Here is a 10,331-nt window from a genome sequence, read left to right on the forward strand (position 1 = left end):
GGAAGGGATTCTGAACCATCTGTGCATCTGAGGTTGGCCAGATAAATCCCATCGTTCTTCACACCCATTAACAACAGAGTTCACGACTTGACAGCATCACTCTAGCTCTTACTACCACTCTGACCCAACGTCCCCTAATCTGACCCAATCTTCTGCTCTTCCCCCCCTCCCCCACACTTCCACTCTGTTCGCTAGAATAAGACGTATCAGTAAACTCCTCTCCACAGTCTCAGCCTCTTTCAACGTTCCCTCATCCCCTTGCTCTATTTTAAGCCCGGCAGTGTCTTCCAGAAGCAGCACGCCCGGAGCCCTTCCAAGGAGAAGCTGTGTATCTTCCCACGTCCCACACACTTACAGACAGGCTAAGTGTCCTCCTCGCCCCCCACTGCCAGGCCACACCATTTCCTCTCCGCTGTCCTTTCAGAAACCCTAACCCCTCAGCTGTTCACACTCACTCCCTTTCCCCGGAGCTGCTGTATCCACTCTGTTGCTCAGGCAGAGCTCACAGTCGTCTTCTCAACTATTCCCACACCTTTGGCATCACCCTGAGTAACAACGTCTACGTGGACGATACACCGCTGAAATCGAAACTCAAGCATCTCACTCTTTAACTGGCACCCTCCTGGCTCAGGCTCCCCCGTTCCAGGACGGCACCCCTCCCCCGCAGAGCCGTCCCGGTGTGTCCGACCACTTCCCCGGTCCACACCAGCTCCCTGAGGCCTTCTTTTCCCTGCTTAACCAGTTTGGATCCAGGTCTAGCATGATCATCTACCTCACACATACTTTTAATGCCCTCATCCCTCTTTCCCCCCTTTGTACTTGCTGGACAAACCTCAACCCTAAAAAGACCTTATTATATACCTGCTTTATTCTTGAACTCAAGTTGAATGCTTGCATTCAACTGCCCAAGTGAGCAGACTGGTCTCACTTAAAATGATCACAAACCCTGAGCCCCCAGCTAGCCCATCAGTCCTGTTACACTTCTCTAGTAGGTGAGCTTCCCACACATACCTTCGTCTCAAGGGCCCCCCCCCTTGCTCTGAGGTGATGACGTCACCTCATACTGCATAGAGGCAATAGAATCATAGAATAAATACCCCATCCTCCCACTGCCAACTCTACCACTGGTCATATCATATCCTTCTTTACTTCTAAAAAGGAAAAAGTACTTCTGCTTAAATCAGTGACCAAGCCCTCCATGAAACCAATCCAGGAAAAGATAGGAAACAGTTTTTAGAAACAAAGTCCTCGAGTAGGAGAGGAAATAGGATTATTTCATCCTTTTTAATGACATCATTCCAACGATTACACTAGTGCTAGTAACTTATTTATAATAGCCGTTTTAACATTTTTGTCTACTAACTCTATTACCTGGGTTATTTCTACAACTCTGTTGATTAACCTTTCCCTTAGTTATTGGTTAGATTTTCCAGCATCTTTGCATACCTGATGATTTTTTTTTTAACTGGATGCCAAACACTAAGTTTTATGTTGTAGGATCTTTTAGTATTCCTCTAAACATTGTGGGGCTTTACTCTGGGACACAGATACCCGAAATTAGTTGGCTCCTTTTTCTTTTTTTTTGCGGTACGCGGGCCTCTCACTGTTGTGGCCTCTCCCGTTGCGGAGCAACAGGCTCCGGACGCGCAGGCTCGGCGGCCATGGCTCACGGGCCCAGCCGCTCCGCAGCGTGTGGGATCTTCCCGGACCGGAGCATGAACCCGCGGCCCCTGCGTCGGCAGGCGGACTCTCAACCACTGCGCCACCAGGGAAGCCCAGCTGGCTCCTTTTGAGGCTAGTGTTTAGTCTTTATTAGGGTAAGTCCAGAACAGTTTAGTCTAGAGCTAATTTGGCCCTACCACTAAGGAAATGACCCTCTGAGAACTCTTATCTGATGCCCTCTGCATTAGGAGGTCTTTCCACTCTGGTCACTGGGGACATAACATATTCCCAGCCCTCTGTGAGCTCCCAGAAATGTCCCTCCTACTTCTTTCCAGGTGCTTCCCGCCCCCCGCCCAGACAGGCTCAGACCAGTTTTCGGCTAGAGACTCCAGGGGACCTCTGCAGACCTCGGTGCATCTCTGGTACCTAGCCCTGAAGCCACGGTAGCCTTCCCAAACTGAATTCTCTGCCTCTTCAACTCCAGGAGGCTGGCAGGCTCTATCCCGGGCCTCCCTTACCTGTGCCTGTAGCCTGGAAACTCTCTAGGTAGTGGCCTGGGCAATGGAGGACTCAGCTTTGCCTCCCTACTTTGTGTCTGCCTGAACTTTGTAACTAATTTTTAAAAGAAATGATTTGTTGATGCCCCCAATCCCCCCCAGCTATTTTTTCAGTGCCTCTTCCCAGCACAACTATTCCAAGGAGTCGTCTATACTTGCTCTGACCCTTTTATTTATCTTTCAGTATTCCTTCTATTCCACTCAGGCTTTCCTTCCCACCATGCCGTCAAAATAGGCCAATGGCACATATCTAATCAAATCAAACGGTCCCTTTCCCCTCACTCATCTTCTCAGTGGACGGACTTAACCAATGTCCTTCCTTCTTGACACACATTTACCCTCACTTTCTTCCTAATTCTCTAACAGCTCCTCCTCTTCTTGAGCCTCAATGCACAGCTTTAAAAACACCTGTAACCCAAAGACCTTCAAATTTATCGTAGAGCCCATGACTTCTGAATTGTGCACCTCTAGTGCAGATTGCTCTAATGCTTACATTCTTGCGTATCCAGCTAAACACAAATGAGTAAGAGGCACTTCAAACTGAGTAACAAGTCCATCCTTTATAAACCCTCCCTCCTCCAATTTTCCCTACGTCAGGAAGCAGGGGCCTAATCACCCATCCACCCAGCTGCTCAAGGTAAAGATCAGGGATTAATCCTTGATTCTTTCTCTCCGTCTAGTACATTCTAATCTGTCAGCCAAGTTCTGTTGGTCCTACCCTCAAACTATACCTCCAATTTATCCATTTCTCTTCTTACCACCACCCGAGTTAGAGCCACTCTTGCCCGGTACGACTCATTCTGCACATGGTAGTGAGAATAACCTTGAAAAGACATAAATCGGATCATGGCACTGCCTTGCCTGAAACTCTCTAAAGGCTTGTTACTTCACCTCAAAACTACCCCAGCTCCGTGCAGTAGCCTGCAATACCTCACCAGATATGGACCCCCGACTGGATCCTCTGGGTCCTCGTACTGCTCAACCCTCTTCGCTGCCCTCTAGCCACACTGGCCTTCTGTGCCTTGCCTGGGCTCCCTGCATCTGCAGTCTCTCTGCCTGGCATGTTCTCCATGCAGGCCTTCGCAGGGCGGGCCCCTCCCACTTCAAGTTTCAGAGCCAGCGTTCCTTGACCCTGTGCACAAAGAAATCTCTATCCTCCTCCTGCAACCTGAAATTCTATACTGTCTTGATCCACCGCCACTTTCATTCATTCGCTTTTTTTTTTTTTTTTGTGGCGATACGCGGGCCTCTCACTGTTGTGGCCTCTCCTGTTGCGGAGCACAGGCTCTGGACGCACAGGCTCAGCGGCCATGGCTCACGGGCCCAGCCACTCCACGGCATGTGGGATCTTCCCATACCGGGGCACGAACCCGTGTCCCCTGCATCGGCAGGCAGACTCTCAACCACTGCGCCACCAGGGAAGCCCTCATTCGCTTTTTGTCTCTGTTTCCCCATTAGAATTCAGTCATTCAACTAAACAAATACTGAACACTTACTATGTGCCAGGCACTATTTCAGGTGCTGAAAAAACCAGTGAACAAAGCAAACAAAAAGTCCTGCCCTCATAGAGCCTAGGTACTAGAATGTGAGATGCATGAAAAAAGGAACTGTTTGCTGTCAGATCCACAGAGCCCATAACAGTCCTTAGTTCACTGTAAGTGCACAATAAATATTTGCTACAAAAGTGAATGAAATTAAAAAAAAAAAAAAAAAGTGAATGAAATTGGATTTATCAACATTTTCTTAGTCTTTGTACAATATACCTCAAAAATCTTCACTTAGCCATTAGAACAATGATCAAATTCTTGCTTTAGACTTCAAAACAGCCATATTTATATTGTTTCCCCTTCAGACTCTTATTATCTTATAGATAAAGCACAAATTTGCAACCTTCAATACAATATTCTGATTCTAATTTCAAACTCTCATAACGATAAAAGCATTCTGTGACTACTGCAACCGACATATTCTTCAAGTGCTTTAAAACACAAGCCTTCTAAACTGGAACCAGTTATCCATGCACCCAGGTTACCTTTACTTCTGTGTAAACTGTGTTTATGTAGAGTGCAAATGAAGCCATCAACTAATTAAAGATTTAATGATTATTCTACAAACACATAAAATACATACGTTAACAGACCTAAATGCACTGGTAACATAATATGCTCATTACTACAGGAAACTATCACGGCCCTACTTCATCTTGCAGTTAAAAAAACCCGGGTGTGTGAGAGCATGCAAGCATGCGTGTGCACGCACACACACGCATGTGCACACACAGTTGGAAGCTGGATGAGGTCTCAGGTCTAGTAACTCCCAGCTTGATGCTCTTCCCAATTAATAATTACCTAAATGTAAAGACACAACTCTTCACAACTACATCATACAATCCTCTGAGAACAGACAACACATCTAACATATTTATACCAGACAATCCTAAATACAAGAGATTGTACAAGTGTAGGTAGTTTTGAACAGCAACAAAAAGCAAGGCCATCGTGAACATTCACTTAGTATTTGGTAATAATGAAATGCATGTGTACAGCATTTTCATGGATACGGTCTGATTCACTCCCTAGAGCTATACCTCCCACATAAGGTAACCCGTCAGGAGAGCGTTGGCCATGAAGAAACTAAAGTTCATCCAGTAAGCTTAACTGACTTGTCAAAGGCCACAAATGCCAAAGTACATTCTTCTCAGAAGATACACAACTGGTACTTGTGATTCTAAGATAATCAAAATAATTCATCCCAATATAGAAAGAAGATTTGAACCTTTAGTAAATCACCCACAGGATATTTCAAACCTCAGTTTACCTTTGCCCCTGGACTTACCCTAAGGCTGCGTCATACTTCTTCAGCCAGCACTTGCTATACCACAGGAAATTCAACCAAAATGATGTGCTTTAATAATGTGTTGCAAAACTCAGCAAACTGTCACCAGGCGTATCTGAAGCTGAACCAACTTCTTAAGGATAACCTCCATGACAACAAATAATCGAAGAAGGGCTTTATCTTTTAAAGAACTGATTATATCCCTACTCATCAAAGAGACAACTCAGATCATGGGTCACAGTAGATTTATTAACAGCACGTTTGTTTTTGGTTTTCATCTACCTACAGTGGGGCTGGTGGATGAAATTCAATTCATTTATTTAAAGGTGACAAGTTAAGTATCCACTCTGTTTAAAATACCGAAATTGCTCAAAATCATTAACTATTATCAGAGGCTTTAGTAAACTTGACCAAGATAATGGGCAGAAGTCAACAGTTAAGCTTCAAGTAATTCACTGAAAGTAGTTCTAAGTTGTTTAAAACATCTGAATCACTTCTTTTCCTGATTTCCCTGTGAACTGATTTATTCTTACAGAGGAGTTATTGTAACATATTAATGTAAGTCACACTTCAAGGGTTCAAAAGCTTACTTTAAAAGTAAAAGACACTATCTAGTTCTGCCTATGTATTTATTTCATACTTTCATACTGCTTTTGCACTTGGAGACTCAGAAGTCATTTTACTCCCAAATTACAATATAAAATTCTCATTTCCTTGTGGGTTGTCTTCTTCTAAGAAATAGAATCACAAACCATACCATCATTCCATTATATAAAATGCTACCCTCTACTTTAAAATTATGTTTTAACCAATTGCTGATAACAACTACCTTTAACTTTTCAGAAAAATGGAATCACAGTCAGAATCCACACCTTCATCTCTTGCCATTATGTACGTACGTAGATACACATACATCTTCCATCTGTTTCTCTCCCATTACTACTACTACAGACCACAATATGGTCGAATGCAATATATAGACTAAACTAAAACCTATACCTCCAGTTTATCCAAACCTAGTCTTAGATACTATTAGGAATGGCTAGTTTAATATTTAATCCTATCCACAAATTCATGAACCTGTAAGCACAGGTTATTATTCCTTATTTACAAGATTTAAGCTCTCCTGTATTTATTTTATTTTATTTTTTTTCGGGAGAAGGAAAGATTTATTATTACTTTGCAGCAAAGCAAGGAGAACCCGGAGATCGTTCCCAAAGCAGTGTTTCCCCGAACAGCAAAATTGGGGCAGTTTTTTTTTTTTTTTTAACATCTTTATTGCGGTATAATTGCTTTACAATGGTGTGTTAGTCTCCTGTATTTAGATGGCACTTTTAATTAAGTCTTGTTGATTAACAGAAAGAAAAGGTAGTTCTGCATAAATTCCATTACAGATCACAAACACCCACAAAACACCATTAGACACATAAGCCCATTAGTTTTCATTATTGTTTTATAAGAAAATGAAGTCTAAGTACAAATGGTAGTAATCCAAAATCTTAAGTATCAAATAGCACACCGAAACAATAACTAATATTAACACTTTAGGCACCAGGTCCCACAGTTTTCAAGAGGCTCCTTTTGTAGGTAAGAGACCTCAGTCTTCCCGAGTTGCCGATTAATTTTTGCCTTTAATTTTTCTTCTCTGATTAAGTCTATGTAATAACTTCTATACTGATGAAACCAAAATGACTGTTGAAATTTCTAGAACAGCAAATCTTAACCTTGGGCTTTCTGCCTTTATCAATACCTTGAGAAACTGATGACAAACACGAATTTTCTCCCAAGAAAAATATACTGTCACAAAACTGTATATGTGTATCATGGGAATTCACTACTAGCATCATTTCCGCATAACCCTCAGAACCCAGCTGATACACTCAAAAATATCTTGGGCAGGACAGAAAGTTGGAACTAGACTTCATTATTGCTTCTCAATTACCTTTGACTTAAATTATTTGCTACTTAATGAAAACCCCCAAATATCCTCAATTCCTTTCTAATTCAAACTAGCTGTAAAAATTAAGCTTTGCTTCTAGTACAGTTGCGACTTCACATATTTCTTTTCACTTCCAATGCAGTGGACAGAATGGAGGAATCTAGATTAAGGACTAAGAAATCTTGGTTTACAAAATTTTAAAGGAAAAAAAGGATTCTTAGTTTCTGTCAGAAAAATGAGAAATCGGACTTTTAAACTTATCACTTAAAGTGATTTAAGCTTGTCTTTATAAAACAAACTAGATTTTTATCGTTTTGAAAATGTAGTGCTTAACTACTTTTCCTCTTAACAGAGATATGTACGTATTTCCACTTTAACCCCTAATTAAAAACAAAAAACACCTACCTGTCTACTTTATAGACCTGGTTTTCATAACGTTGTATACTGGCCACTAATGAAGGATACAGTTTGAAGAGAGGAAAGACAGGGGTATGGGACTATACGTCTGATGAGAACCCTATTAAAACCAGGTGTTGGACTGCCATGGCTGGGCCCTACATCCAACGGTCCCAAAGGTGGCTGCGTAGGGCAGTAACAAGGCGGTATCATCATTAACGTTTTACTTACCGTCACACTTCCTTCTCTCCTCATCGGCTGGAGAAGAGGTTAAGCCTCCACCCCTTACAGTATATGGGGTCACACACTCTGGCATCCCAATGAAAAAAGTTAAACTACTAGAGGAACCAAGCAGCTCCACTTTGAGTATCACTTTAAAACCGGCTTTTTCAGAATGTCTTTCCTAAAGTGAGAAGTAACCATAACTGATATCTTGGAAAAACTACCCTTTCATTTAAAGGTGAAGCCATGGCACTAGGTAGTATTTCAACATTTCTAACCTTAAAGTTAAGATTATCATCTTAAAATTAAAATGTTAAAAAATTATAATGGTGCAACCTCTGCCCCCCCATGTGTTTAAATTAAGGGACTTATTTCATATTTAAAGCTGACAGCCTATTGATTTCCCATGATCTGAAAATTGTTATTCATTAAATCAAAGCCTTTATCAACTGTTACTTTTTGACATAGCAAGTTACAACGTATCACATTATACCAATTGAGACACTGAATCTCTAACATCTATGTCACAGTCAAGTCCTTCAGTTTATTACAATCTGGAGTTATTTCTCAATCCTCATCAAAAAAGGACTAACAACTAAGTTCTAAAGTTGAGTATAATTCATGTTTGGAGGGGAGGAGGGGACTTCTACTTAAAGTTGTTTCTTAAAAATTAAGAGGCATGCCTAATTAAGGCAGTGCGTTCAGCTTATAATATTAAAATTAGTTAAATGGGAATACTTTAATAAGTGTTATTTTCCCTGTGTTTAGACCTAGCATTTCTGCCACATTTACCACAGAAACAAAATATGGTAACAGTTAGCAGGTACAGTTCACATGACAATTTTCCAGGTATATTTGATCATAAAAATGCCTTCTTAGTGAGGTGACATATATACAATACTGTCCTCATCTAATTCTGCCCTTTCATGATCAACATAGGATTACACATTTTCTAGACACTCAATTCAGGTTCTAGATCGCTCCTGACCCTCACGTGTCAATCGGAGGCATAAGTTCGTCTTTATAAGAAGCACATCATTCTTCAGCAAATTATCAAAAAGTTTCTTCTCCTCAGGCTAACCCGGAATTCAATTACCTTTATTTATGCTTGGCATACATTTCAGGGCTAACATGCTACTTTCAATCCTGTGATCTACAGAGCCTCCCCCCACCCCCGCCAGCACGATCTGCAGGACTGGAGAGCAGCTGTTTGCCTGGGACTGTTTACATTCTTCTGTTCAGTTCAGGGTCTATTCCTGAAGTCTATGTTTCACTGGTCATAGTTTTGGTTGGATGTCAAGTGAAACAAATTCTACACGGACGATGGGAAAAGGTGGTCTGAAGGGGAAAAAAAAATCCCTCAAAAATAGGGACTCCACATGTTAGAAAACAATGCAAAATGTCAAAATCATTTCAGTGAACAGAAATGATCCGTAAAAACTTAATAAGCCTTGTTACTTCAGCTGAGCCCAGCTCTGATTTCAGGTTGGGGCCCTTGGGACAGTCCAATGTGCTCCGAGGAGCAAGACTTCACTGAATTTTAAAGTGTACTGCAGGGTTATCTGTTCTTATCAAAGCTCTCCCCTTCCTCGGCTGCAAAACAGGAACTACCAATTAATTTCCAGGGCAGTGGTAACGACGACACCCCAACTTGAAAGTATTACCTGCAAAACTTGGAAACAAAAATAAAACCAAAAGACGAGATTCTGCAGTCACAAGTACTTTAATTTTTAAAAACAAATCACTTATTTAAAAATAAACAAGCGGCACCATTCTACTCTGCCGCTGATAAAAGTAAAACACGTTGAGAGGTGGTGTCTCACAGGCAACGTGCTAAAGGTCAGGACCGCGCTGGACAATCTCAACTACTCCACACGCTAAGACACTACTCTCAGAAGGAACATGCGACGGTCACCACTATTTGACTTTGAAAGGTCAAACAACCCAAAGAGTTTAAACAGCTTTATTTTTCGAAATCGACATTACAGAGCAGGATTTCTGCATTTAGAAAATTCTTACAGCACCAAACAGAGGTATGACAGAACGATTTTCCACCACAAAACTGTAGCACCAATCCAGCGACTCCTCGACTTCCTGGAACTGTCAACACACTGCCCCCTGTTTAAGTGGCTGTACCTGAAAACCAAGGTATGCAATTCCTTAGGGTGAGAAGCCATCAAGTGACCCTGCCAAGGACCTGGGGGAACGAGGGGAAGAGCCTATTATCCGTGGGTCTGAGCCCAACTTCCACGACCAGGGAGAGCCGCCGCTGCGGTACGGCGTCCGGGAGCCGTCGACACTTACATGCCGAAGCCCACCCAACCGAAACACGTCCAGGTTAAGATTTCTAGGAAGGGGTTCACTTAACCTGAGTTCGGTGGCGGGTAAGAAAGCCCTCTTCCAACAGGTAGATCTGTTAACACCTGCTTACATGGGGCCCTTTCTCCCCTAGCTCGAGAAACCCAGCCATCGGCCGGACTCAGGTTTTATTAGGGAAGCAACTACTAACGTTACAGGCTCCAGAAGAGCCACGTAGTACCCCCCCCAAAAACCCGCAACATAATTCTCAAGGATCAAAGGAAAAGTCAGGAGGAGGAGTCCGACCAGGCAGGACTGGGTAGGGATGGAGGCACAAGTCCCACAAAGAGGACGAAGCACCTAAGTCGGCTCCGGGCGGCTCGGGGTCCGCGACCTTCCGCGAAAGGGCTCCCGCCGCGCCC

At 42.6% G+C, this 10,331-nt stretch overlaps 1 protein-coding gene across 4 annotated transcripts in view; it reads right to left on the bottom strand.

The window, feature by feature from the left end:
* Nucleotides 1-10,331, bottom strand: part of EPC1 (enhancer of polycomb 1) — a 95,277-nt gene that overhangs the window by 57,014 nt on the left and 27,932 nt on the right. The gene's annotated exons all lie outside the window — the stretch shown is intronic.

The sequence above is a fragment of the Lipotes vexillifer genome, unplaced genomic scaffold (assembly GCF_000442215.2).
Source record: "Lipotes vexillifer unplaced genomic scaffold, Lipotes_vexillifer_v1.1 scaffold229, whole genome shotgun sequence".
Classification (NCBI taxonomy): Eukaryota; Metazoa; Chordata; class Mammalia; order Artiodactyla; family Lipotidae; genus Lipotes; species Lipotes vexillifer.